We start from the raw sequence: 26952 nt of genomic DNA, 5'->3' as shown, positions 1-26952 counted from the left end.
GTTAAAAACAGCTGTTCCACCAGATCATAAAATTCCCTTGCTGTCTTAGGTTATTGCATGCATGCAGTAACTTAGAGGATGTGCTGCATCAACACTCAAGTTTTCATCAAAAACAGAGTAAGCAGTGTTGCTAACACTTTGTCAGCAAGTGTGGGAAGTGGAGGAGAGAGGAAAGCAGGAAGGTCAAATGAGGAAAAGCAAGATATGTATAGCCTACAGCCACAGTAAGAGACAGAGTGACAGAGTTTGAAAAGCAACAATAAAAAAGGCTGCGAGGGAGACGAGAGAATGAGGCGCTTTGTGAAGAGAAAGCTGGAGACAAAGAGAAAATGCGGGCGAGTAAAGAGAAACGCATTTTAACAAGACGTGCAAAAATATTATTTCTCCAGACCATGAAGCCCCATCAACAACCACAGCAAATAATGAGTCCGACTTTATCAGCTGTGCAGATTGGTGATAACGCCATGTACAGTGCACATTTTCATGCTGCAGACTCATCTTCTAAGCAGTGAAAGGCGATACAGTGATGTGAGGTTGTGAATTTTCTCCCAGGGCAAATGTACAGAGAAAAAGCAACCTTTGTCGGCTGTCTTAATAGAGAGCAGGTTTTTTTTTTTGTATTGTATTGCCTTTATTTCTATAATTTTTCTTTGAAGATTCACAGAAATTATTTTGATTATAAAAAATAATGTGAGTAAAGATGACATTGGCATGCATTTGTGGTTGCGATCATTGATAAGAGCAGTTTTTTTTAATTATCTTAATGATATGGTAATACCGTAAGTTAGAGTTTTGCTAAATGCACATGATGTATTGTGTACTGGATTTGCAAACATATCCGACTAGTGTTAGGCCTGCAGCTGTTCACCCAACACAAGTCTTTAATACAGTTTGTATAATTTCCTCCTTTTTCCTTTGTTGTCATCTGTTTTTTTATTCTCTTATTCTCCCTTCGTCTGTCTGTCTGTCTGAGTTTCTAGTGTATCATTACTTTGGTTCAGAGGAGGGTAGCACAGAGCTTGTCTCCTAGCAGGGTGTACTTACTACGTGTGTGTGTGTGTGTGTGTGTGTGTGTGTGTGTGTGTGTGTGCGTGCGTGCGTGTGCGTGTCCCACCAGTGTTGGTAGCAGCGTCTCAGGAGCGCTGCATTAGCCTTTGAAGATCTTAGAATGAAAGAGAGGGAGAGAGACACTCAGGCGAGTTTGTTTTACTCTTTCTTCTTTTGTGTTTTGTCTCTTTCTTTTATTCATTCTCCCTGTTATCACCCCACCCACATCTGCCAATGCATTTTGTTCATTTCTGTCTCTCTTTTGTAATCTACCTTGTGTAAAAGATGTTTTCATTCTGCAGCGGTGCAGTGTGTTTGAGTTTGGGTTTAACTACTTTTGATATAGAAAACAAGTTTGGCTACCATCCACATTATTAAGTAATAAAATGTGACCCACCATGTAACCAACAACCCAGATTTACATTGTAGCTAATACACTTATGTAAAAGGAAAAGAAAAAAAGAGTGACTCATCTTAAAAGGACACATTGCATTAACCTGTGACCTTCCCCTATGAGGTGGTCAGTCTAACCATGAGGCTGCATTGCTGCCCCATTTATAAATTGGGCCACAATCAGCAAGATCTTTGCCTACAAGATTTTTCATTTTCTAATATGTGATCTCTGTAAAAAATGAACCCCCCTTACCTTGGCAGTGAAATGTTTTATTCATTGTGCTATACAGTGACTACCTGAGGCATACCACTTTAGATGTATCAATCTATCTTCTTCTAGTACACAATTATAGTTTTTATTTCAGCCACGTATAACTAACCATCAAATCATTGTTATCACCATCAAAGCACCTTTCTTGTTTCCCTTCAAAGACACAAATAAGACAGCATTTCTGTTGTAATTTGTCTGGAAAGATACTAAAATGAGTGTGTGTTTACAGGGTTGTTAATAGAGCTGCAGTACTGTATGAGACGGCCTCCAGCTGTGCTGAGTGCTTCTAAATTCTTGGACGCATTATACCTGGCCTTAAAAGCCATCTATCCATCCAATAATGCATGGTTCTTCCTGACTGTAGGCATGAAGGAATGATGATTGAACAGATGTTTGCAATTGGGATACAATGGGAACCTTCACTGATACATTTGTTGTTATAAAAAAGTACTTGTGTTTTAGCCTGTTGAGCTCCTGATTAGTCATTGTTAGCTCCTGTTAGAATTTCAAACTTCTCATTGACATCAGAGCAGGCCGAGCTGCAGTTGTTTTTTTGTGATGTTAGTATCGTGTCTTCTCCGTTTGCTTCTCAATGAGTGGTCATCTGAGAAGTGTGTCTGTGTGCATGTGTGAGAATGGTAAACTGATAGGGTACATGTGAAAAGTTGAACAGACTATCTCCTTACAAGTTAGTCAAAGTTGCTGTAGGCTACTAGTGAAAAAGAGGAAAAATGCACTAGAAAATGTTATTCTTTCCCTTGATTTTATCCAAAACGCCTGCAGTCCTCAGGAATGCCCCAGCCATAGGTAAAGGTAACCGATTACAAATAAAAAAGAGAGCTGTGATATTCTGGTTCTGGACAGAACCCAACAAACACCAGCTAAATCCAATTCAATTCAAATAGGCTTTATTAGCATGACCATATTGACACACAGTATTGCTAAAGCACGTAAACAGGGAAACAGGTTACACATTTACATCCAGTTGTACAGTAGGATGCAGACTATAGAGCATTAGGTTAACATTTGTATAAAAGCAACAATCATGTCAACAAAATGTAACAATATGAACAAAACTGATATCAGCAACATGAAAACAAGAATATTACAGTTGTGTGTGTGTGTGTGTGTGTGTGTGTGTGTGTGTGTATATGTGTGTGTGGGGGGGTGTCACTCACTGTTCCTCAAAGTGTGGCAGGTAAAGACATATTCTGCTACTAGACTGCAGCTCTCTGGGTGTCCTCCTAGCAGGATCAGAGGCTTCGTCTCTCTTGCACAGCTGGCAGAAGCGCTCCTCTTTGGGGAGCCATGATTGTTTGGCCTGTCTCAATGGCCAGGTTGTGCTCACTGAGTCTGTACTTGGTCAATGTAGTTCTTAGTTTAATATCAATAACTGTGGTCAGGTAGGCTGCCACACTGTACTCTCTCTTTAGGGACAGATAGCACTGCATTTTGCTTTGTGCTTTTGTTTGTATGTTCCAGTTGGTGATGTAGTTTAGTTTCTGTTATAATTTGGTTAACTCTGATTGGTTTGTTCCCAGACTGGTCCTGAGGCAGAACAGGGTCAGGAAGTGAACTGAGCATCAGGACCAGCTGAGTGAGGGGACTCTTCTCTTTGCTCAGCTCTTGGTATTGCATGGCTTTCTGCTGATAGGAGTGGGGTCACTGTTTTTTAGATGTAGCCAATATTTGATTGCACGTTTTTGAATTTTGATGAAAAATGGGAAGGGCCTAATTCAGCTCTGCAGGCGTTGTTGGTGGTTTTTCTGTGCACCTGCAAGATGCTTTTACAGAACTCTAGATGCAGGATTTCAACTGGGTTTTTGTCCAAATGGGCAGGATTCTGGTAGGAAATAGGACCCCACACCTCAATACCATAGAGGAGACTTGGTTCTATTACAGATTAAAATAATTTGAGCCACATTGTAATTGGGATCTTAATGTAGATTTGACTTTTTATTGCGTAGAATGCCCTGCGTGCTTTCTCTCTCAGCTCCATTATCGCTGGGTTAAAACTTCCAGTGGAACTTATTTTCAGTCCTAAATAATTGTAATGTGTACAGTGGTCTAATTTATGTGTTCCTAATGTGAAGCTGTATGTGTTTCCCTGAGATCTGGATCTTTTTTTGAAAAGTCATTATCTTTGTCTTTTGAGTGTTTACTGCCAGGGCCCAGGTCTGGCAGTACTGCTCCAACAGGTCCAGGTTCTGCTGTAAGCCCTGTTCTGTAGGGGACAACAGAACCAGGTCATCTGCATAGAGCAGGAACTTGATCTCAGAGTTGTGTAGAGTCAGACCAGGTGCTGCTGATTTCTCTAGGATGGTAGCCAGTTGGTTAATATAGATGTTGAATAGAGTGGGACTCAAACAGCAGCCCTGTCTCACTCCACGCTTCTGACAGAAGGATGTTGTTGTACATTGATTTAATGATGTCATATATCACGTTTTACCCCCTACACCAGATTCAATAACTTTGTAGAATAGACCACTGTGCCAATTGTGGACTTGTGCATTTCAGCATCTCGTTCATGATGCCATCAAGCCCACTGTTTTTTTGGGGTTTTAGTGCCTGGAGTTTGTCTCTTAGTTCCTGTTCATTAATGGGGGAGTCGAGAGGATTCTGGTTGTCTTTTACAGCCGATTCTAGTTCATTCAGTTTAGTTATTATTTGGTTTTGATTTGGGTCTGGGTTCCTTGGTAATAGCTCATAGAGTGTTTCAAAATGGTCAACCCATATGTCTCCATTCTGTATCACCAATTCTACAGGTTTGGATTTTTTAAGATTTTTCTATTTTTCCCAGAATTGGTTTGTGTTTATGGACTCCTCAATTAATGTCAGTTGTTTGTGTGTGTTGAGCTTTTTTGATTCTGAGTGTACGTTTGTAGTGTTTAAGTGTGGCACAGTAAAGAAGGCGTAAGTCTACATTTCCTGGATATCTGTGTTTTTGGTTAGATAATCGCCTAACATTTTGTCTAATTTCTTTACATTCTTTGTCAAACCAATTGTCATCTTTGGGATTCTTAGGTTTATTTTTGGATAATATCAATTGTGATTTTTTTGCAGTTTGCATGATGATGTGATCGACATGTCTAACTGCATTATTTATGCCTTCTTGACTGTGTACGTATGTGGTGTCCAGAAAGGTATCTAGTAGTGTTTGAATTTCAGGTGAGCTGATTGCTTTCTGGAACTCTTCTGTGCCGTTCTTTTATTATCCAGTTTGACAGTCAGTTATAACGGAAAAAGAACATAAATAAACTACTTTTAAAGTATTTTTTCTTTAGGGCTTTATTACGTGGTATCAGATCGGCGCATAAACTCCAGTACTTCCCGATACCGATACCAGCGCTTTAGGCAATACCAATACTGGTATCGGTATCGGAACATCTCTAATTAGCACACTTCCCTGGGCCTGGAAGCTGCAGATCTGCTCATGGAGAAGGGGGAAGATGTCTTCATCATAGTATGGGAGTCACTAGCGGGAATGTATACAGCACACAGGAATATGTCTGTTGGAGGGTTAGTGATGTCTTGTTTTATTTTAAGCCAAATGTATGAGCGTTCATATTTTATTGGGGTGATGTACTTTGATATTTCATCTTTGTACCAGATAATAATCCCTCCTGAGTCCTTCCCTCTTTTAACAGTAGGGAGTTTGACTGATGACAGAATGATTTCTGTCATCGAAATCCTTTTCGAATTCAAAATCAAATTTTTTACCACCCACAGCTGCAAAACTCAAAAAACGCATCAATAAAAAACTGTTTTCTGAGTCTGAGCTCTGCTTTGTGAAAATACAGACGCAGATATCTGCAAATTACATCCTCACCTGCCTTCAGTTCAGAGAAAAAACTGCTATTACATTGCTGTAAAATAAGCTTGAATTGAAAAGTTTGAATTACATAATGTATTTACATGTGGTATTCATTCTGTACTGTATATCAGTACACACTGTTTTTAAATTCCTACATGCTGCATATATGTATTATGCATACATGAATATGTGGATGTCTTCCATTTGACCTAAAATTGAGAGAGAGAGAGAGAGAGAGAGAGAGAGCAAGAGAATGATGAATGAATCCTTAGTATTCATTACTTCACACAACACACACATTGTGTGATAATCAGACACTGTAGATGATCACTGTTCTAATGTCAAATGTATAAGCCTAGTCAACTCTGTTGCAGCATTAGAAGCAGTTATCACACAGCAGTAACTGCTATTAGTAGTCAAGATGAGGACCGGACTGTCTAGCTACACGTCTGTGTGTGTGTTGGTGTGTAAGACGGGCTGACCCCTCTGTCCTGTGAGCTGCAGGACAGAGATCACACACACCACACACACACACACACACACACACACACACACACACACACACACACACAGTGGCAAGGTCCAATTGTCTGGTTGCTGGGCAATGAGCTCACAGCAGTCGACCATAACAACCCCTCTCTCCATCAATCAGCTATAGAGTGCTCTGCTCTAGTAATGATGTCATCACGCACACACGCATACACACAGACCACACACTTATCTCATCCTCTTTGTTTTGACCTTGGGTTGCTCATTGGTGTACGTGTCGGTGCTTGTCTGAGTGTGTGTGTGCAGAGTGTAAGAGGAATGAGTGGTGATGGTCATTGCTTTGCAAAATACTGCAGGAGAGGATGCAATCTGCTTATGATATGGGCTACATAAATCTCACACGCATCATGTGCATTAAACACACACACACCTTATTTTTATTTCATTTGACTTTTTGTTTTCAAATTCAGTTTAGTTTGAATTAGTTAGTTCAAGTTTTTAAAGCGGGTTTTTTAGTTTAGTTTTTATTTTTTGAAAATGCATAGTTTTAGTTTAGTTTGTATTAGTTTTAGTCTTTTTTTATAATATGGGTTATTTGTCGGGGGCAATATTCAAAAAGGTCAGAAAAAGTATTGTGTAATAATAATAACTCAACAAAAACGTCATACAATTTTAGAAATATGTATTCTCATGTATTCCACAATAACACCAGTACATAAAATGTAGCCTACATATGGTCATAAATATGTAAACAGTCTACACAAGACGCAGTAAGTGCAAAATGTGTAAGTGACGTGTTCCAGGAAAAAACCTAAATAGCCAACAGACTAAAGAAGACATCAACAGGTGTTTTGAACTTTGGTTTGAGTAAAGTGGCGAACTTTTTGAAGTCAATCGACTCACACAGTTGTGTAGACATCCCAGTATCAATACACATATTAACCCACGCTTCCTCCCGCTTTTGGTGTTCCTGCGTATGTACTAACCAGCAGCTATCGGGTCGCCGGTGAAAGCCCTCCTGTAGTGTTCTCTGTCCTGCTGTTGTCTCTGTCATGCTGCCTGGCCCTGTATCCATACATCCATGCCCGCAACGTTACCGGAGTTAGCTTCTGTTTCAGGGAAAGGGGGCTTTGCTTTCTCCTTTACCTTGTTAAAGTAAGCTAGGTTAGCCTCCTAGCTTGTGTGCGCTTTTCAAATATACTTTCAAATTCGTGGGATTTTTCCCTGTAATAAATTGTCCACATATTTTACCACCTTCCACTGACAAGAAATTGCTTTATCTGACACAGTCATAATCAAATAGGTGCCGCATTCATCCGACTTTCAGTACCGCTATGATGCCAGGCGACAAGGCGAGGGGCATGGACTATGTTGTGTTCAATTTGACGTGGAATGTTGGGATTTCTGGGTTCCCAATCGGAAACTATACATGTGTACGGGAAATGTCATGGTCGGAGAGATATAACGTTATTTGCTCTATGAAAGATCGACAAAGACGAAAACTAAGGACATTTACTCAATTATTTTATTTTAGTTAGTTTTGCAAACAGACATTACAGTTTTAGTTAGTTATCGTTTTTTTGTAATGCCTCGTTTTTATTTTTATTTCAGTGAACAACAATGCTTTTTCCCCATCTAGTTTTCGTTATTTCGTTTGTTTTCGTTAACGATTATAACCTTGACACACACACACACACACACACACACACACACACCTTGTTGACACTCAGACAGTGCACTTTTGTAAACTGTAATTCAACTCTGAAAGGTTGTCTTTTGTATTGAGTGTATTTTGTATTATTTATTTCTTATTTTTTTTGCAAAATGTTCCACAGCACACTCATGTGGTTACACACAGTCACACATTATAAGCCATTGAGCAACACCATGGTGCACACTTCAGTGTGTTGGTGATACATCCCACAATGCACGTGGTGTGTATGTGTGAGCTTTAAGAGCCTCAAGTGTATCATGGCATTTAACACTAAACAACAGACATTTACAGCACGTTTTGTCACACAGACTCTCCATGAAAAACCCGAAAACTCTGTATGTGTGTTGTTTCAATTGCTGTTAAGATAATGCACAGTGCTTCCCTTACTGATATAGAAAATGTTTTGGCCTTGGTGGAAAATCATTAAAAAAAGAAATGTGTGTGCACCAGCCACACAATAGCAGTGCACAACATTGAAGATGCATAACTTTGAGACCTCAGCATATCTGAGGAGATGAAGACTTGTCAGTAAATTGAATGATGTAGTATTTGAAATGAAAATTTGACACAGAGCCTGAGAGAATTTCAGAAATCTGCCCATGAAACTGAGCCTCCTTCAATTGCGCACACACAAGCACATGTGAAATGTATCTGTTTAAAATGACACCATTCCTTTACCTACACACATGCACAGACCTACTCACTCTTGCGAAACTAATTGCTTCAAGATGAAAAACACCCTACCACACACTCAAAAGCACACACACACACACACACACACACACACACACACACACACACACACACACACACACACACACACACACACTCTCTCTGTGACTCTGTGTCCAGCTGTGTTTCTGCCAGGCTGTAGGGCACAGGGCCAGCACAGTGAGGTGAAGAGAGTGGCAAGAACACTAACTGGCAAATCAGTGGCCAATTAAAAATATTAAGCACTGTTTTGTGTGTGTGTGTGTGTGCGTGCATGCGTGCATGCGTGCATGCGTGAGTGCGTGAGTGTCCTTGTTTGACTGCCAAGGATAGGGTTGGCACAGAAAGCATGCTTCCTATTCTCACAGCATGCTCTCTTACGCAGAAGCTTACACACACACACACACACACACACACACACACACACACACACACACGCATCCTTGGATTTGTCTCACCCCATTGTCTTTATTTGGGATGTTTATGGACGTGCGTGTGTGCTCCACCCACAAGTGAAGCTGTATAGCCTCACAAAGTGAAGCTCAGAACATTGTAATGAATAGAGAAGGTGTTGGGTGTTGAAATAGTGATGGTGTGTCCGTGAATGTGTTGAACAAGTGAAAACAGAAAATGAAAAAACTTAAAGCTATAGGGCGTAGTTTCTAGTAATGACTATGACTAAACACTATCAGCGCATCCACATGATGCAAGCCTTCGATGATCGCACACCACCCCCACCCCTCCTCCAAACATACATGATGGACTCTTTAGAAGAGCTAATTATCTTGTAATTTTATATCCCCTTCGTCTCCAGATCTGAACGCTGCTGTTGTCCTTTCTTAGCTGTGACGTAAAACGCATCACTCAAGCATCTGCACATGAATGTTGCTGGACTACGCTATTTTGTAAACATAAGCAAAAGCCATACTGAGAAATACAGAGAGTTTTGTGAAGCTGATGGGCTTAATTAGTTTTGTATCAACTCATTTGGCAATGGCTTGAATGTAATGGATGTTCATTAATATAAAATAGTTGTGCACTAAAGCAACAGCTGGTTCCTTGAGTTGATTAGACAACTAATCAGACATTAGGGTTTAGGCTGACGAGTAAATATTTTGTCAATTAGTTGTTTTAGTCTTGTGATCAATTTACTACATGGTGGTGCAAACAATAGCAGTCATCGAACACTGAACATGAACTGAAAGAATATCAGGTTTTCCTAAGCTAAAAACAGCCCTGTTTTTTAAGCTTTGTGACTCCAATGGGTTTTTAAATAGTTTATTGAGCATAATAAATTACCACATTTGGAGATACATGGTTTTCACTGGACAGCAACACTATGCTCTTTTCCCCTTCCCTGAACGTTAATGTCATATTTCATAAAAGTGTAACCATCTCTTCTGATGCCTGGCCAGTCTTTATTTCAGGGTTGTCAGTGGGTATTACCTATAACATGTTGTTTCTAGTTTAAGAAATTGTTTGACTGTTACTGTAGTTGTCTATGAATGTTAAGTCGACCATTGCTCTCCCTCTTTTGCTTTGGAGTTTAGCATTCAATCAGGTTTATTTAGACTATAATCAGCTCCTGCACCAACAGCAGGAGTCTTGGTGTTCCAACTTGTATCCATATTATTGCATCATAACCAAACACCCATGGATTGTATGCACTTTTAATATACCACTATAAAAATGTCCTTAATTAGGTAATTTCTCATTGAAGAGAGTGGGTGAGAAGTAAAACCTCCATCAGTAAAACGTTGTGTACCAGTGGGCTGTAGATCACTAGGTTTGATTTGCAAATATCTCTGATATGTCACTCGCCTGAGCTTTAGCCTGGAGGGTTACTAAGCAGAGAATGGCTATAAATGGTTGGAAAGAGTTGGGAAGTGGAGGGAGAAAGAGAGTGTATTTTAAATCTGGGAATGCTGATCTTTATTTTATGTTTGTCTTTGCTGAATGATTTGTATTTGCTTCCTGGCTTGTGATATTTCTTTCTTCTTTCCTTCCTTCCAACAGTGTATCATAAAAATGGATATTCAAAATAGTTCAGGTCAGCAACAGGAATTTTTGTTATGGCACTGGACCTCCCACAGCTGCCACGTACACACTTCCACTAACACAGCAAACAAGTGTGGAATGGTAGATAAAGGATGGTGGTAAGTAAAAGGACACTGCTCTTTCCAGACATGTGTGCACCCAAGATAACATTCCTCCCTGCTTTGAGCACCTTGAACCTTCAAAGAGGGCTGATTCCTCACTTGTGGTATGACAGATATGTTGCAGTCTAGGAAAATGGGGTTGTGGTTAAGGAAGGCATTTCCTTTACGTTACAGTGATGGTCAGTCACTCAGTCCACACACACACACGCACACACACACACACACACACACACACACATAAAGACTCACCGCATTCTTCTGCCTCAGCCAACCAAACAGCTGTCAGACACTACCTCAGCTCCCAAAGTATTTTGTGTGTGTGTGTGTGTGTGTTTGTGTGTGTGCTCCTGTGACTATCTGTCATATTTATGCTAAATGGTGAACTGTGTACTACAGGATGTGCTTTGAGATGTTCCCATCTCTCCCATCTCTCTGTAAAGGTCCATTAGGAGCAAGCAAAACTATTTATAAATACACACATTTTAAGTGTCAAGCAATATGATTTGAACGTCATGTTCTGTACCCAGATCTACCTTAACCACACATTTATCCGGCAAGAGTTTGGCATTTAACTCCGTTGTAAAAAAATTTTGGAAATGCAACCTTCAGAGGCATTTTTGAGTAAATCTTTTGCTGATGTTAGCCTTTGGACCACATCCTTGTGGTTGCACAGTCTACAGCCATTTTTTTTTCAACAGTGTGGTCTTATTTTTTAAAACAAGACCACACTGTTGGGCACAACTTGTACAGTAGGCAAAGGATTTGGCAACAGCTGTTGGGATTGTGGGTGGACAACATTTATTTATTTTTTTTGACTACACTTGGCGAAGAGAGAATGGGAAGTATGGGAGCACTTAAAGACAGGTGAAGTGATAATTGAGCGGACAAAAGTATTCATGGAGTAATCACGCCAGCATCAGGTCAAGTACAGAGAAACATTCACAAAAAGAACATTTGTTAGGCATGCTGAATATCATCACCTTTTAAACTACAGTAAATCACCACAAACGAATGAATGACCAAAAATTGTGAACCCATCCACCCATTGTGGCAGAATACAACAGCAGGACATACACATAAAAGACTGTACTTTAATCTTTTGTTAAGTGTGTAAACCACTCATTCAGTCACTTACACACTATGTCCTACATTCAGCTGTACTGGCAAACCTGTTAACTCACTGTAGGTTTCTCTTAATGACAGTGTCAGGTAGATGCCTCGACATGGATAAAACATCTCTTTGACCCCTGTGTTTCACTGAGTAAGGTAGACTCGCAGTACATACGTACACAAATACTTGTAGGTATGCTTCGGTCATTTATGTGCATGTAGATTAAAGCTGCTAAATGAATGTAATGCAATGTAGTTAAGGTACAATACAGAAAAAACCTCAAAACACACATGGCGACGTAAATACGGCACGCATGTACATATCAGTTATTTATTTCTGACTATTTTAGCCTGCTTGATTCCTGGATTGGACACGATGGATTGAGACAAAGTATGTGTGAGCGAGCCAGGAGTGGTGTGTTTGTTGTCAGCCTGAAAAGCATTTTTTTTGCAGCACTGAACATTTAAGGTCATGTTTACGGTACTTTCTTTTCATTGACAATCAAATTGATCCCCAAACAATTAACGGGAGTCCGGTATTGGTTGTACATTTTAAACATTATCTTCATGACAGCTATTTTTTTATTTATTATATATTAGGCCTTCTGATAGTTATACTGTATAAGAACCGCCCAAACCTTGATTTTCTGTATAGTTTAAGTATAAGACTGGCAGTGTGTTTCCCCTCACAGTCTCAGTTGTTAGAATCAACATGTTTGTTACATTTGTTAAACAATGTTAATTACAATTGCTTTCTTTTAGTTAACCCATCACATATGCTTCGCTTATTTGCTATGGCCATAACAGGTGATATATTTAAACTTGACATCTTTAAATATTTGGGTTTCATAGTATTTTCCCTACAAGTTGGCAGAGTTTTGAAATGAAACCCTCACTCTCTGTCCTGCTCTGCCCTCCCTCTCACTATCCTCCTCCTTCCTTTTTCCACTGACATTTTTCAGCTTTCCATACTCCCTGCTGTGTCTCGCTGGTTGTGCCAGTGTTGTCCTCCCAGTGAGTTTCTATCTGCCTCTTCTCTGCCACCATCTGTTTCTCTCTCTGTCTTTATTTCCCTCTGCCTTCCTAATGCCTCTTTCTCTCTGTGTCTGCTTTACTCATCATCCATTCTATTCTCTCCATCTGTCTTCCTTCCTGTTACCACTGGATCTATCCTACTGTTTCTCTCTTCTTTTAACTTTGGCTATTACTCAATTTCTTCTTTGTCTGTCTCTTCTCTTATCTCCATCCCTCTTTCTACCTTGCCTTTTTAACACCATATTATGGACTCCTTTGCCTGTTGGTGTCTGCTAATCCATGGCCTCAGTACACATCTATTTTCTGCCTTTCATACACACATTACAAACCTCTTTAGTACACACAAACCCTGCTGCTTTCTGTGTGCCTTAAGCTTAATACATGTGTGCCTACATGCTTAGCTTAAGCCTGACACTATACTATAGTCCACTGTGGAAGCCTATTGATTTTCCCATGTCTGCCATACCAGACATTCTTCTGTTTTGTTTCTCTCGTTTTGCATCTGCCTCACTGTCCTATTATCATATCTCATTTCCACCGTAGCTCTCAATTCTCTGTAGAATAGAGTCGTCATGCATAACATAAGAAGTGTGCGCGGAATTATATATTTTTCACCATTACTAATGTAACACACAAAACCAGCCACATGCTGTAATTCCCCACTCTGTCTTCCCTAAGCTGCAATAAAACACTTTCCCACTGCTAGACAGCAACACAAACACACTCCTACCCACCTCTTTCCTTGTCTTCAGACATGTAAAAAGTGGGTCAGTAGGATGTTTGACGTCCCATACACCTCCACACACACACACACACACACACACACACACACACACACACACACACACACACTCTGCAGCTGGGAACATGTCTCTCGTATCCTTGTAAAATCCCCATCATTCCACCACAACCTGCCTAATTGGTCCCACAGAGTGTGTGCACGCTGTCGACGATCAGCCAGTATGTTATGCTGGTGTGTGGGTGTCTGCTTAAATCAGCTTGTTGCACTTTTGATGTCTTTAAAGATGCACTGTAGTTTGTTTTTTTCCCTCCATGAATATGACAGGTCCTCTTTTTAATGATGACCTGTATTTGCATTTAGAGATGTTCCGATACCGATACCAGTATCCTGTTTGTTCATGTTTCACAAAGAGTTTAACCTGAGCCAGACTGACAACAAAGATAGAAATCATATCACATCCATACAGGGATAGTAGTATACTATACATATTATTATGTTAAAACATAATATGATTTAATTTATGTGGTAAGGTCAACTCTTTTTTTTTTCTCTTCAAGTCTATATAGATTACTTACTCAGGTGCACTACAGTCATCGCCATCAATAGCCATCTTTGTAGTGCTTTACTGTGGGATCTGTACTGTGGGATCTGTTACTGTGGGATTGCATTACATGTCATTTAGCTGATGCTTTTATCCAAAGCGACTTACAATTGCTATATATGTCAGAGGTTGCACGCCTCTGGAGCAACTATGGGTTAAGTGTCTTGCTCAGGGATACATTGGTTGATGTATCGCAGTGGGAATCGAACCCAGGTCTCTCACATCAAAGGCACGTGTCATATCCACTGTGCCATCACCACCCAACTAATGTACGCATACAGAAAATCAGAGGGGGATTGTTGGGATGTAAAAGACAAATGTTTTGCATGTCATCTGTTTGCTGCTGCAACTTTTTTTGATGCAAGATGTGACAATCCCATATTGTTGTTTATGTGTAAGGATCAAAGCTGAGTTACATAAACCTGGTGTGTGGGCCCTGCTGATGTGTGCACCACAGTGTATAGTACACCAATGTGTCCTGTCATGTTATAATCTGTCCTTTCTCTACCTTAGTGTCAACTTTTGTTGTTGTTGTTTCATCCACCAGGGAGTGCTGAGTCCCTGAGTCAACACACTGCATTCTGGGACCCTCTCCATGGGCTGTACCACCTGGTGACGAACCAGGGGGGTCTGGAGGAGTTGTGTTGAATGAGGTGAGATTGTCCCCGTCTGTTAACATGTGCCTACTTCATGGTTTTGATTTAAATACATTCAGTTGTTTTTTTGCTATGTAAGCTGGTTTAATGAATAAATGGAGACTTATATCATGTTTTAGTTGAGCTTGAATTGAGATTGTGCAGTGGTTCACTGCTTATTGCTGAATCAATACTGACAAACTGCTGCCTTATTGCTATTACAACCTAAAAGCTGCTAGTCTGACTGTCATGTTTAATTTGATGTTACTAGTTCTGATGTCAAGGACTTTTCAGCCCTGTGTTTTCCTCATAGCCAAGAGCCTTGCTTTATCACCCTGGTCACATTCCATATGCATGTTAAGTAAAGTGCATTTGATTTTAATGTGAGTGAAGTGGCAGCTACTCACATACTCGCTACTCGCAGTGAATGAACCAAGGTTTTCCTCAATACAGCACAATCGTAAATGTATGGCTCAGCTCCAATTAATGGCTCACTCTCCTAATCCTCATTCTCTGTCATGAAATACAATGAGTTTACCAAACAATATGGTGTATTTACTTTTTCAAAACTCTGTATAAAGATTTAAGAAGAAAACCAGTCAAGTCTGCCTAGTACTTGTCTGCTGTATGATACTGCATTCAAGCTCTTTGTTGGAGCAGCGATATATTTTCATGCATAACACCTTCAGGAACCAGTTAGTGAGGGATCTTCTTGTGAGAATGGAAGCCTTATTGGCAGTGCTGAGAGTGCGAAAAACACCCTATAAGTAATGTCTCTGTGAGGCATGAGGAGGGGGATATATTTTAGTTTATCGCTTTGTTTATATTCATTACTCATCTGAGTGTTTGGGTATCTTATTGTCTATGCAAGTTCATTGATGAATCTCTTTATAAACAAATTGCCATTCTTTAAATTACTAGCGAACCACAAGCTACAACTGCTTTGATTCTTCTCTGAATTACTCGCAGCACAAATGCGGTCTTTCTTGTGGCATTATTGATTCCCAGAGGAGAGATTCTGTTTTCACTTTGTCCCCTTCCACAGGGAAGTAAGATTGCAGGGTCAGCTGCAGAAAAGCACCTTTGGAGATGCTGGCGATTATCTTTCTTGCAGACATTTCTGCAGAGCAAATGCTCAAGGTCAAGGATTTAAACTCAGGCCTTCTGGTTGATGTATAGTCTCTCTCTACTCACTACAGTATAAGGCATTCTTCCAGTGAGTTAAAGAAAATCAATATGAACAAACATTTAAGCAAAGTTTTTCAAGTTCTCTCCCCCTACATTGCCTTGCCTGATTGGAGATGAGTGTTATTTTCCACTCGCCTCTTTCCCTGAGGGATACTCTGCATGTCTGTTTACTGCTGTCATGAGCAATAAACAATGGACATGGGTGACTAATAACAAACACTAACCGACCTGCATGCAGAGTGGAAGATTAATGTTGGATCTCACTAGAGTGTCATGATGCTAATTGGCAGGTTAAGTCTCAAGGCAGCACTGATCTGTCCAGCTTTGAGCAAATAATATGCATCACAAACTAATTAAAAACATTTCATTATTGCACAGTACAGGCATCAACAGTGCAGACATAAAAAAGTAATACTGGGTGAATGTTCTGAGCAACGAACTCTGCTGAAAAATCTAGAAGTCACTGCTTAAAGTTAATTTGCACGTATGAGTGATACAATCTTGTTTGGCTAAGTAGATAACAGTAGTGTGATGTTCAAATGTTGCCTATTGTGTTACACATTAAACTAGTCTAGTTATATTTGTTGGTTGAAATCAGATCTGCTGCAATGCCTTGTTGAACACTGCTATGAACCGGTTTTTAAGAGAAAAGTATTATTTGTGATAACTCATTGTGAATGAGGTTAAAGTATTTCTTCTACAGTATGATGTATATGATTTAATTTATGTGGTAAGGTCAACTCTTTTTTTGTTCTCTCTTCAAGTCTATATAGATTACTTACTCAGGTGCACTACAGTCATCGCCATCAATAGCCATCTTTGTAGTGCTTTACTGTGGGATCTGTACTAATTACATTGCATTACATGTCATTTAGCTGACGCAAATTATCCAAAGCGACTTACAATTGCTATATATCTGGAGCAACTATGGGTTAAGTGTCTTGCTCAAGGATACATTGTTGCCTACACGCTTGTTTAAGTGAACACAAACACACACACATGCACATGTACGTACACATTCACAGGCCGAGCACTCTCATTTACCCCACAGGGAGCAGAGAGTTTGGAGAGGGCTGCAGTTCCCCTGCTGGAATCTCTGTCTGTCTTCGTCTCTCACTTGCTTTCTCTTTTTTGCCTCTTGGTTCATTTCAGTTCAATTCAGTGAAGCTGAATTATTAGCGTGACATTTTATTTAAAAACACGTTGCCAATGAATATATTTGAGCAGAGAGCGAGACTACAGTGTGTTTCTCCCTCTTTTTTAAATCAAAATGTGCTTTATTACCATAACTGTATGTACAGTACTGCCAAAATATGTTGTACAAGGTTTACAATTCAGAAAATGTGCCTCTGTCTTGTTTCCTCTTTCTGTCTCTTTCACCGTGCTGATTGAAGTGTGTGAGGCTGTACTTCCCTCCTTCACACCATCACTCTTTTTCTCATTGAATCCAAAGAGTGAAAAAGTGTGAGTGCTAGAGAGAGAGAGAGAGAGAGAGAGAGAGAGAGAGAGAGAGAGAGAGAGAGAGAGAGAGAGAGCTATTCTTGGCTGGTTGGGGAAGTCTTGGCTCCCTGGCGTATGGGAAAAGTGATCTTGGCAAGTCTTGAACCGAGGCATTCCTTTATGCTGTCCTCTTAAAACATTCACACACAGAGACAGATACACAAGCTTGTTTTTGTTACTTCAGAGGACATTGCATTGACTTAAATTATCCTCTGGAGACTTAACCATAAACGCTACATGCTAAACTGAACCCTTATACTAATTAAATTGAATGGTTTACCTTGAGTGGACAGGACCCACAACATGAATAATAGGAGAACACACACACACACACACACACACACACACACACACACACACACACACACAGTGACTAAATCTCACATTTACATGTTCCTTTAGTTACAAACTGCCGTATTCTTGCATTTTTTTCTTCTTTCATTCTCTCTCTGCATGCATGCTTACTCACACACACTGAGAAGAAAAAAACTAAGTGCAGTCTCTAGTAGTATTACATTATGCCTCGAGGCCCAAAGTCAGTTTCACTGACACTCAGACACACACACACACACACACACACACACACACACACACACACACACACACACACATACAACGTTCCGCATAATATCCTCAAATCAATTGCCTAAGGAGTGGATTGGGAATGGGAGGTTGTCTGCATGACTTCTATCAGCTAATAGATCTCTTATTGTAAGTCTTTTTCTCCATGTCCATTTCACTCCCTTTATTCTCTCTCTCTCTCTCTCTCCCTCTCACTGCAGTGCCACTACTACAAGGTGACATCACTCTCTCTCCATGTTTTTCCCTGCTCCTCTGTGTGTGTGTGTGTGTGTGTGTGTGTGTGTGTGTGTGTGTGTGTGAATGCCAAAGCTTCTAAAACATGTTATTTTCAATCCATGAGTCAGCTACATGCATGCAAAAGAATTTCGCCCACAAATACGTTTTTTGTCTTGCTGGTCTTTGCTTAGTTTGAAAAGGTCCACCCAGCAAATGTCACCAAGATGGGATTTCTTTCATCAGTGTTTGTGTGCACAATACGTGTGTGTGTGTGTGTGTGTGTGTGTGTGTGTGTGTGTGTGTGTGTGTATTTCTGTGTGTGACAAAGAGAAGCGTATGCAGTTAATCTGTCCTTCTGTCTGCTCTCTTCTCATGTCTCTCTGCAATCTCTCACTCAAATCACTCTTACACTTAAATAGCAGTACAGTAGCCTGCATATGCAAACTGGTTTGTTAAAGGTCCCATGACATGGTGCTCTTTGGGTGCTTTAATATAGACCTTAGTGGTCCCCTAATACTGTAGCTGAAGTTTCTTTCCCAAAATTCAGCCTTGGTGCAGAATTACAGCTACTAGAGCCAGTCCCACAGTGAGCTTTCCTTAGTATGTGCCATTTCTGAGAGTGGGGGTGTGGCCTTGACCAACTGCCACTTTGCTCGTTTGAAAGCCGTGATGCCTCTTTTTCATGGGTGGGCCAAATTCTCTGGGTGGGCAAAGTAGAAAAAGGGGAGGTAACCTTGCTCCTTATGACCTCATAAGGAGCAGATTCCAGATTGGCCCATCTGAGCTTTCATTTTCTCAAAGGCAGAGCAGGATACCCAGGGCTCAGTTTACACCTATCGCCATTTCTAGCCACTGGGGGACCATAGTCAGGCTGGGGGAACTCATATTAATGTTCACCTCATAAAGTGAAATTTTCATGCCATGGGACCTTTAAGTCAGGAGGCGCTGGAAGGTGGATAGTTAAGCATGAGCATGAAACTATGGCTCACCTAGTTGCAGAATTTTGTAATTCAATTCGAATAATGGGGACTATGGGTATTAGAATCAAAATAAGTTTTACTTATTAGTATTTTAATGTATATTTGACTTTTCTCCATTCAAGTGTAATACATCTTTGTTTTTTTATATATAGTTATTATTAAAAAATAATTTTCAATTGTTCAATGACATTTACTGTTAAAAGTTGACTTTTATTTTATATTAACTAACTTTTAAATGATAAGGGCTTCATATTGAGATTATTGATGGGTTTGTTTTAATATAATAATCCCCACAAAGTACAGTATTATGATAGTCAAAGAATCATAGAATAACAGAATGTATCATCAAAGAAGAGTTAGACAGAAAAATAACCATGTGTGTACAGAAGAAAAGCTTTTCCTGTGCTCTTTGTGCATTCATTTCAAACTGAAATTTATGAAATTCTTGTAGTGAAGGGTTACCATGAAGAGATCATCCATATTTCAGTCAAGCAAAAGTATTTACAAGGCCATTTGATGTCTTAATTATCTCTCATATTGTTGCGACATAAAACACCCTTTTGCTAAAAGCACACACAGTAATACATACTTCACTCTGTAGAAATGATCCAATTGGCTGGAGCCATTATCCCTTCTGTGAGTCTAATAGCAATCAGCATGGCTATTCAACATGATTATATACTTTTCATTATATAGAGTGAGTGGACGTGCATATGGGGTTGTGTAGTCTATTGTTGTGTTCATTGACAGTTCTGGGCAGCATGCAGGCACCTGTGGAGTGTGTTGTGATTGTGTGCCTGGCTGTGGAATTTGTTTGTCTGGATAATGGCTGAGTTCAGTATGGGTCCGGTGTGTACTGCATGTGTGTCCTGTTGAGTCTCAGGGGTGCTGTATGTGTCGAGCAGAGGCCTTTGATGATTTGTGCGAAGTCTTTGTGCTCAACTAGTGCTGTTGCCTGTCCCACATTTTTGTGCTTGTGCCTTTTGAAAAGGTGAAACACATTATTTACAGACAAGGACACATGCTGAGCGGTCACCCACCTCTCATTCATCCACACAATGCACACTACCATGCCCATTCATGCCTATTAGTGCCAGTCTGCCTGCCTATGCCCATTACAGGGGGGCAGTTCACCTTCAGCGCACACAGCACTATGATTCTCTGTCCTAGATGTGGACACATACAGGCACCATCAGGGGACAAACCCAGTGTTTTTTCAGGCTTTTTCTTTCAAGAGAAACAAATGTGTGTGTGCTGACAAGCAAATAAAGCAGCGTTAGTCTCCACAGTTGTGTGTTTATTGCTGTTTATCTCCACAGGTGCTGTTTAGCACCGTTCTCCCTGCAGCCCCTCAAAGTCACACATCCCAAACCTGTCAACCTGTCCTCAACCTGATTTCAGCTAAGACATGATCACACTCATTGCATGCTTTTATTTCTCACCATGTCACACCCACATGAAAGAGTCACGGGAGCACAAAGATGTGATGTGATAAACGTTAGAGGATTTGCTTTAAATTTGCATTACAAAATGACTTTCTGTTTGGATAGGTTTTGTAGATTTTTCCATTCTTAATATTACCGATGAAAAGCCAGATTACGTCGCTAAAGTAGTCTGCTATTTGTAGAGCCACATTCTGCAAACTCCTATCACATCTCACATCATAGTCTTGGCCCTGTAAAAGGATGTGGGTAAATATTTCCGTGTTCCTAATTGCTAATTGAGCTTGCAAATTCTCCATATTCCATTTTTAAAATGAGTGACATTGTATTTGAATACATGTAAGGGTCTCGTGTTAAAGAACAGACAAAGGAGTGATAGCTGTGTGGGTAGAGTGAATCAATGGATGGTGTTATGATGAATGGTGTTTAAATTACATTTATCGTTCCCTTTTCTCCTTTTTTCTTTCTTTTATTTTTCTCTTTTCCCTTTTCTCCTTGCAACTGCCTCCCCTCCTACATTTTCTCTCTTACTCCCTGTGGTGCAGTTACACACATTCTCTGAACAGGATTATATACAGTATTGTCTTTGAAATAATATTTGGGGGTTTATGTCTGCGTTTGCCCTTGAATGAGTGTGTTGGAACTTTGCCTGCACATTTGTGTGTCTGAATGTCTGTGTTGACTGGCTATTGTTTGTGTGTGGGGGTGTTGGCGAATGCATGCTTTGTACGTGTGTCAAAAACGAAAGAGTAAGAGAGCGTCAGATCATCGTTTGTTTGTGCGCATGTGCACGTCTGAATGAATGTTTACACATTTGTGCGTCTGCGTGTGTACTCAGTAGGATTATACAGCAATAGAGGAGCTTAGCAGTGATTTGCCAGTCCATTCCAGTCCCTCCCTAATCCTACACACACGTTTTCATTTGGATTGTAAACATCTCTCACCACACAACCATTGATTCAAAATCTAAGTTTTTTTGTGAAACCTCATGAGAACATAATCACCTGTGTTTAGGTGATTAACCCATATGTTCTCATATGTTCTCATTCCATAATGATATCTTTTCAGTTTAGTCATTTTCACTACCAGTGAATCCAGCAACAATCAATGCAAGATACATGTTTCAAATCGCCGTTACAAGTGCTGAAAGTAATATGCTACAGTAGTGTAAAAGACAGATTACAGATTTCACATAAAGTAATACACTTACATTACCCAACATTTACAGAATCTATTAATTCCATAATATCTTTCCTGTGTGTAATCAAGTTGTGATCAATGGAGACATCCTCTACAATCATTTGCCCAAATTAGTTTTTACATTTTTTTACAGTAACCTCTGGCCTCTCTGTTGGTTCCCATGCCCACCACTCTGATGGATCCCTTGTCCCCACGCTCTTCCTATTCCTTGCTGTCTATCCTGCTCCATGTTGAAGGAAATTAAGGTGTTGTACTAAGGGGTTCTGCCTTTGTAAAGCCAGACTTGCAGTGATCGTTTGTGTGTGTTTGGTATGTGACCATTAGATGGCTCTGCACCTGCTGTCTCTCACACACACAGACAGAGACAGAGACAGATGGAAAGACATGGATAAACAAGAGAGCTGAGACTTTCACCGACAGAGACGAAGGGGGGATAGATGGGTACTGTGTGTGTGTGTGTGTGCGTGCGTGCGTGCGTGCGTGCGTGCGTGTGGGCGACTGAGAGAGTGGGAGAGTGTGTGAGAGAGAGCAGTCTGTGATATCTATATAGGTGAGTGTATATATAGAAGCTTTTCATCAGTTTCCTTAGTGACTGGTTCTGACTGAGACTGTAAAAGGAGAAGAGCGTTATTTGCTGAGGAAGATTTTACTGCACTTAACATAACATTGATTCCTATTATGAGGTGATTATTGACTGAGTTTTGATGTTATGTTATGTTATTATGGCTCAGCATAATGGCTTGTGTTTACCACAAATATATCCTTATGAAAAACAGAATAGAGTTGGGATATGTGCATTCAAAAACACTTAACACGTTTCCCATAATGTTTTCAAGATCCAGCTGTATTAAAGAGACCTTAGTGATTTCACACTATACTGTACATATACAATCCAGAAGTCATGAAGTAGAGATGTAAATTATGAGGAGTTGACAGCTTTATAAAGAGATGTTTAAGCTCAGGGATAATAAAACATGGATTTTGCAGAAGGAGTGACACTCGATAATACCAAGTTATAATCAAGTGGTAATATTCTAGTGATGGTATGCCGTTATGAAAATCCAACCAAAACAGGTTCCTCTGTGGAAATGGTTAGACAGCGGGGGGAGAAGTGAAGAAACTGGATATTTATGTGGGTCTATAGTATGGGTTTGGTGGTGGAGGGAAGAGGTTTTCAGAAATTATGGAAGGGCGTTGGCGTGTGGCCAACTCAGCTGGACCAAGATAGTTTGAGATGTAGAGACGGACCAGCTGAAAAAAGACATTACAGAGACAGAACCATTCAAAAAATTCTCTTGTAACCGATTCTCTCTTCCCTCATCTCTTGGTGCCTGTTCTCCACCCCCATTTGCTCTCTTTCTCTCACTCTGCTTTCACTTGACGGCACATTGTAAACAAACCCACACAAATGAATTATGATTAAATACAGAGAGGCTCCAATTAACTGTCAAGGCAACGGAAATGACTGTGAAACAAATACACAGTCTAGTCTGGTTTTTCTCTCAATCTCTTCTGATTTGGCTTTCTGTCTTATTCTTATGTGTTTATTAAGTCTCTTGACCTGTATCTTTTTCTTCACTTTTACTCTTGTCAGTCAGTTTCTCTACATCCTGGTCTCTTACTTCAAGCTCTAATTTAGAACCTTTTCTTTTATAACTCGATAGTGATATTAAAGACAATGCTGTAGTTGCAATATGTAAAAGACAAACGTGTTAAAAGACACACACCTTGATAATGTTACAACTTTTAGAAGTACACCTAAAAAAACTAATTTTTCGTCAAATGTTTTGAAACAATTACATGGTTTAGTTTCAAAACAGGAAGGAAATTTTGTGACCGCTCTGTAGCAAATCAGGAACTGTATCTCCAATATGAGCAACAACAACTAACAAAAAATGAAACGGTGTCTACAGAGAGTCAAACTGCCCCAACACAAAGTCCAAGTAGAGAAAAACAAACAGTGTAAAACATCATCACTCTGAGTGCTTATCAACAAAATGCATATTAAAAAATTAAATAAAAAAGTACACAAAGAACTCTCAGATTACCACTTTTCAATCCTCTCATCCAGCCGAGTCTCTCTGGGTACAATTTGTTAGTTCTTTTAGTCCTCTTTGCCACATTAAAAGCAAACTTTTAATGTCTCCTGCCCTGCAATAGTTAAACACTGAAATGAATATCCAATGTTGAACATCAGGATTGATATCAAGCTGACAGGAAGACCAACCAACACAAACAGGATGTGTTTTTAGTGTATGTTTAGACCCATTGAGTCCAGTGGGAATCATTACTATTCTGCATGTGTGTAAACATCTTATTAGTGAGTGTTCACTTCTTCCCTTGTGTGCTACGTCTCTTAGCAATGAGGAGCACATTTCATCTATATTTACTTCCAAATGGTCTTTTAACTGGGTCAGCTAACTTAACGGAAATAGACTGCTGTCTGCTGTCAGTGAGGCAATCAGTCATGACATCTAGTGGTGGAAACTAGGAAGTGCAGCCTTGTTGAACGTGAGCATAACACCTACAGTGTCTGCAAAAGGGGGAAATAGATAATGGTTTTGATGTTGCTTCTGTCATTGATTTCATTATGTTCTTCTCATGCCAGCATTTTGAGCATATGAACACATATGAGTGGGTTTGCATATGTGAGAGTGGATGTATTTCTCTGGTTCCAACTTCTCAAATGAGAATTTGGTGCTTTTTTCTCTTGTATATCATTTTAAATTAATGATCTGGGTTGGATAAAAAGAAACTATTTAAAAACATCACCCTGGGAAATTGCGATGGACATTTTTCACGAGTGTGTGACATTTAATATGTCATGATTCATTAATAAATTGAGAAAAGAAACCACAGATTAACTATAGTTTCAGCCCCAGATACATGCATATCTGTGTGAGTTATTAATGTTCATGTACTCTCTCTATAATCTCTGCTGCTTACTCTCTCCCTCCCTCTCTATCTCTCCCACACTCCCCCTCTCTGCCCTTCTCACTGTAACAACCTCCCACCCTCTCTCTCTCCCTCTCTTGTTCTTTTTCACTGCTTGTAAGCGGTCTCTGGGCGTGCAGCCAGCTGGCGTGTGTGTGTTTTTTGAATGAATACCTGATGAAGTTGGCCGAGCGAACTGTGGGAGGGGCCCTGTGTGTGTGTGTGTGTGTGTGTGTGTGCGTGTGCGTGTGCGTGTGCATGGCAGACAGTGTGAGAGCTTTGGCTTGCATTCAGCCCCTTGCATAATACACGTTGAAGCTCTGCATGCGGGACTCCCTCCCTGTGGGCGTGTGCAAGTGTATGCTACCAATTTTGTGTGTGTGATCACCTGAGTGCTGTGTATCAGTGGTAGTGAGGGTGCTTCCTGCCTCGCTGTCAAGATTTAGGAGAGAGGCTGTTAGCTGTGTGTGAGAGTGTGTGTGTCTGCAGTGTTTGTTTTGGGGGGGGGTGAGAAAGGCCGAGAGCAGTTAGTAGCACAAGTACACAGCATTTTCCGCTTGAGGGGTAAAGAAGGAGACTGAGACTGTGCTTTACAAGGGACACTGCAAAGAAGAGAGGAGTTAAGGGAGGAAAGGAATGAGAGGGGGAGTAAGAGCATGCTGCAGAAGCCGGCTACTCCTGCTACCCTGGTAAGTACACTTCACACAGTTTTGCGCTTACTCTGAATGAAATGTTTGTGGGAGGGAGAAAGAGTCAGCATGTGTGTGCGAGTGTGTCCCGAAAGCTTGTCTTGTTGTATCACAGTATGTAATTTGTAAGTGCGTACTGCGTCTGCCCTAGTTTTTCCTACACTCGTCGTCGCTCGTTTCTCCCATTTGCCCGTCATCCTGAAGTGTTTCCCCTCCCTTCTTCTCTTCTCTTCTCTTCTCTTCTCTTCTCACATTTCTCTTTTATTCCTCTCCTTCCATTGGCTCTTTTCTTTCTCAGGTTCTCTCTAACTGACTGACTGTCTACCTGTCCAACCACCCACCCACCCTTAGGGTTATTGAGGGGTGAGAAAGTGCAAGTCATGCAACGCTGCCTAAGTGTTTGTTTTCCGAAAGAGACTCTCACAGTCTTTTTTTTTTTTTTTCTTTCGAGCTCTGACTCTCTTTGTTTGTGTAACTCTTAACCACTCTCTCCCTCGCTCTTGCTTCTCTTTTTCTCCGTCACCCCTCCCTCTCCTCTTCCCCTGCTTCTCTACCTCTCTGTCTCCATCTGTCAATGGCAGATCCTCCATTACTCCCTCACTATCTGACCATACTCCGTGTGTGTGTGTGTTTGTTGTTGTTTGTGTGTAATCACTAGTGGAGAGTGACAGGGAATAAAGTGGCAGCCTTGTCAGAGTTTCCAGTCTGGCAAGGGTCCCTGTACTGTGCACGCACATGCACACACATGCAAACACGCACCCACACTAATAAAAAACCACAGAGGCAAAAAGCTACAGAGAGACATAGAGGAAGAAATAGAGAAGTAGAGAGAGACAGAGACGTACGTATAAGACTGCAGCAACACTGTACTTTCCAGTTGGAACTATATTTAGCAGTAAGATAACACATCACGTTGGACTTATCCCTTTGATCATGATTATGATTATGACTGGGCAATAAGGCACACACACTCAAATGCAGCAGACATATGTAGCCGATGCACACCCGTTTTTATATTACTGTAGCAATAGTGACAGTAGGCAAAACAAAGTATTTGTTTAATTATCTGGTATATTATTTTCTGAAATGATATCCTTAATAAGCAAACATCCATTGTGTGTTGATGGTGTGTCAGTGAGTGACACTGTGTGTGGGTGTGTCAACACATTGCGTAACCTGATGTCCTTATTGGTTTGCGTGTTTTGATGTTTTACATATGCTCAGCCTGCGATTGTGGGTGCTGCCAGAAAGCACCCACAACAAAAACTCAAAAATAAAAATATATATCCAGATCTACTACCCAGCTCGGGGCCAAAAATGTTATATGACATAATTGTATACCATCTTAAATGTGTACTGTATAGAGGCCACTGGGGCAGATACAATACATTCTTTGTATGTACTGTGTATATACAGTATATCAGTAAGTTAAAGAGCATTGCACACATTTAATGCAGAGAAACTTTCAACCCAAAAGGTATCTTTTAGATGTTGCATTTA

The 26952-nt window shown here is 40.4% G+C and overlaps 1 protein-coding gene across 3 annotated transcripts in view; it reads left to right on the top strand.

Moving 5' to 3' along the window:
* Nucleotides 1-26952, top strand: part of atxn1a (ataxin 1a) — a 102955-nt gene that overhangs the window by 61367 nt on the left and 14636 nt on the right. For 2 of the 3 annotated variants that reach the window (XM_078268506.1, XM_078268505.1), the window contains one exon: nt 14634-14739. The gene's annotated coding sequence lies outside the window, so the exon portion shown is untranslated. Of the gene's footprint in view, nt 1-14633; nt 14740-25249; nt 25453-26952 lie in introns of those variants that run through there. The other variant, XM_078268507.1, reaches the window with a different exon arrangement.

The sequence above is a fragment of the Sander vitreus genome, chromosome 14 (assembly GCF_031162955.1).
Source record: "Sander vitreus isolate 19-12246 chromosome 14, sanVit1, whole genome shotgun sequence".
NCBI lineage: Eukaryota > Metazoa > Chordata > Actinopteri > Perciformes > Percidae > Sander > Sander vitreus.
Note: the sequence above shows the minus strand (reverse complement) of the source record. Positions and strands in the feature narration are given on the sequence as shown.